The sequence below is a fragment of the Puma concolor genome, chromosome A2 (genome assembly GCF_028749965.1).
Source record: "Puma concolor isolate L17-30 chromosome A2, mPumCon1.1.hap2, whole genome shotgun sequence".
Lineage (NCBI taxonomy): Eukaryota > Metazoa > Chordata > Mammalia > Carnivora > Felidae > Puma > Puma concolor.
Window position 1 is genome coordinate 19829536 of NC_141668.1, and position 3872 is coordinate 19833407.

Consider the following 3872-nt stretch of genomic DNA (forward strand, 5'->3'; position numbering starts at 1 on the left):
CCTGAGACAGTCCTCTAGCCCCGGAATGACACAAGGAAGAAGCTGGTTTATTACGTGCTTTCATGAACACAACAACGTTACATAAAAAAAGATGGCTGACATACCTGGAGCAGCCAGAATGAAGGGTTTCAGCAGGAGATACAGGCATGGACGCTGGAGAGCAGGTAACAACCAAGGCTTTCATATTAATGCAGGAAACAGATGCCTCCTCCCATGTCTTGAAACTCTGTAACATCTGGAAGCGGGATGCAATCCCAGGTTAAAAAAATAAATAAAGGGGCGCCTGGGTGGCTCAGTTGGTTAAGCGTCAGACTTCAGCTCATTATCTCATAGTTTGTGGGTTCAAGCCCCACGTCAGGCTCCGTGCTGATGGCTCAGAGCCTGGAGCCTGCTTCAGATTCTGTGTCTGCCTCTCTCTCTGCCCCTCCCCTGCTCATGCTGTCTCAAAAATAAATAAAAAAAACATTAAAGAGAAATTTAAAATGTTTTAAAATAAATAAATTTTAAAAAAGCAAAAGAGGAGAAATGGAAGTGATTGACAGTGTTCTGATCTGACTGAGAATAAAATAAAATTTCTTTCACTTTGGATGTGGGCTTAAAATGAAAAGTTTATGGTCTGAGATATTCTTACTCACTACACATTATCTAGTTTACTCATCACAAGAATCCCAAACAGGCGCTCCTGCTTTAAGATGATAATGGTTTGATTCAGATAGAAAATAACTTACATTTCTAACACTTTTTGCTTTATATACTTTGATGTTATGTGATTCAGTTCATAAGGACTCCTGACTGTTATATCTTAGTAATGGGATGCACCTGGTTTAATGTAAAGGGTGTTTTATGTATCATTTAATGATTTTTATCCTGACTTCTTACTTTGATTATAATATATATATTCTGATTATTTTTTTATTTGTGGGATCTTACTTTTGATGCTTCTATAAGCATTTCTTTTATGTACCACTAATTTTTTTTTTTTATAGTCAGCAGGTAATCCAGGAAGGGAAGGAGGGAGGGAAGGAAGCGACAGAAACCCAATCACTGTAGGTTTTTTTTTTTTTTTTAACATCTCAGTAGGAGTAGAAAAAAACTAAAAGGAAATAAATGGTTTGAATAATTAATATCATTAAATTATTAAATCATTAAATCAATAAATGGTTTGAATAATTAATATCATTAAATTAATACATATCTCATTTTTTATACTCTAAAAAGAAAACTTCTTTTCTATACTTCTTCATGGTAAAATTCATAGTAAACCAGGAATTAAATGAGGAATTAAATGAAACATTTTTTCCAAAAAAGCTTATCTGCCAAAAATCTAAAGCAAATCTCATACTTAATTATGAAACATTAGAAATATATATATTTTAAAACCAGAAGTGAGATTAGAATGCTCACTATCACTGTCTTGTATTCAACATTGTATTGAAGATCCTCTCCAGTGCAGTTTTTTAGAAGAAAAAAGAAAAAGAAAGAAGAGAATAATAATAGGAATAGAAAGAAAGGGGGGACAAACGTCATTTTTGATGATGCTATGTGGATGGAAATCCTGAAATAATCTACAAAAGTGTTGTTAGAATAAATACCCATGATTTCTATACACCGTTCACAGAAAATATAATCAAAGGATATTCGAATTACAATAACCAGAAAAAAAAAAGGTACCTAGGAATAAATCTCAATCTCACTAAAGATACATGTGTCCTTTAAAGAGAAAATGATACAACTTAAAGAAATTAAAGAAAACCTACACGAATGGAGCATGTTTATAGACAGAGATATCCAATATCATAAAGAAGACAAGCTTCCTCAAATTTATGAATGAAGTGTAATCAACTCCAAGCCAGGGCACTTGCAGACTTTGAAAAACAAATTCTAAAATTACTTGGAAAAGCAAAATGCAAAGAACAGCCAAGATAATTTTAAAGAATATGAATATTTTTATTGTCCTACCATGTTGTAAGCCTTATTACAAATATACAGCAAATACAAGAGTAAGTTAGAGCAGAGAGCCCAAAAAGAGACCCAAGCATTTATGAAAACAATATACGAAAGAAATGGTTTTACAGATTAGAGAGAAAAAGGGATGGGACAACTGGGAAAAAAAAATTCAATCCTACCTCATATCATACACAAAAATCCACTCCATGGAAAGTATAGACCTAAATGGGAAAAGCAAAATTAAAACAAAAAGAATTTAGAAGAATATCTGGGAGATTATGACTATGGGATTGGGAAGGAATCCATAAGATATAAAAATTAAACATGCAAGCCATATAGAAAAACACTGACAAATTCAACCATATTAAAAACTTTTATTCATTAAAAGATACTATTTTAAAATGAAAAGACAAGACATAGCTTTGGAAAAAGACACCTGTAATACACATAGTTAACAAAGAATGAATAACCAGAATTCTGAAATAAATAAATCTTGCAAATTGATAAGAAAAATATAGTAATCCAATTTAAAACAGGCAAAACATAAATAGGCCATTCACAGAAGAGGAGCCATATGGGGCCACTAAACTTACAAAAAATGTTCAACTTCATTAGTAATTGGAGAAATTCAAATTATATACAAAAATGAGTTGACATTAACAGTCAATGGACTAGCAATAAAAAGACTGTAAATTCCACTTACTAGTGAAGATGCAGGAAAATAGGAACTCTCTTAGATGTTGGGGAAGGTGCATTAGAGTAACCAACATGGGAGTATCTGGTAAAGTTAAAGATTTGCATGCCATCATTCAGCAACTCACCTCCTAGACAAGAATGTTTTTAGCAGCATCTTTTGTAATACGGGGGAAAAAAAGAAAAGAAAAGGAAGCAAATTTAGCATTAACAGGGAAATGGATAAACTGGTGTAGTCTTACAGTGGGATATTATACAACAGTCAGAAAAAAATTAAAACTAAAACAATACAATCTACATGGATTAATTCCACACATATAACGTTGAGTAAAAAGTTAATTGCTGAATATATACAGTATAATATGAAGTGTAAAATCTTAGTGAACAAAAGTATATATTGTTCAGGATAGATACATATGTACAAAAGTCTTTATCAAGTTGAGGAAGGCCTCCTCGATTTCTAGATTTTTACCATAAGAAGGTGCTAGACTTCGTGAAATTTGATTTTTCTCATTTAGCCTCTTATTACAGTGGATTCCATTGGTTGCTTTCAACTACTGAACCAAGCTTGCATTCTTGGGATAAACCCCACTTGGTCACGGTGTATAATTCCTTTTATGAATTGCTGAATTTTATTTGCTAATATTTTGTTAAGGATTTTTTCATCTATATTCATGAATATTAGTCTGTGGTTTTCTTTCTTTGTACTGCCTGTCTGATTTGGTACCAGGGTAATAATAGCCTCATAAGTTGGAAGCCTCCCTTTTCTTTTTTCTAGAAAAGACTGCAAAGAATTTGTATGAATTCTTCTGTAAATATTTGGTGGAATTCTCCAATGAAACCCATCTCCAATGAAGCCTGGAGATTTCTCTTTCAAAATTTAATTATAATTCCTCAATTCAGATTAATTCTTCAATTTCTTTAATGTATTTTTAGGGTTATTCAAATAATCTATCTCCTAGTGTGTGAGCTGTGGTTTGAGGAATTGGTCTGTTTCATTTAAGTTGTCAAATTTATGTTTGTAGAGTTGTTTGTAGTATTATCCTTTTGATGTCTGCAAAGTCTGTGGTTTCATCCCATTTTACTTCCAATATTGGTAATCTGTGTGTGTGTGTGTGTGTGTGTGTGTGTGTGTGTGTGTGTGTGTGTTTTGTCAGTTTGACAAGAGTGGGGCTGTCAATTTTACTAATCTTTTCAAAGAACCACCTTTTTATTTTACTAATTTTTCTCTA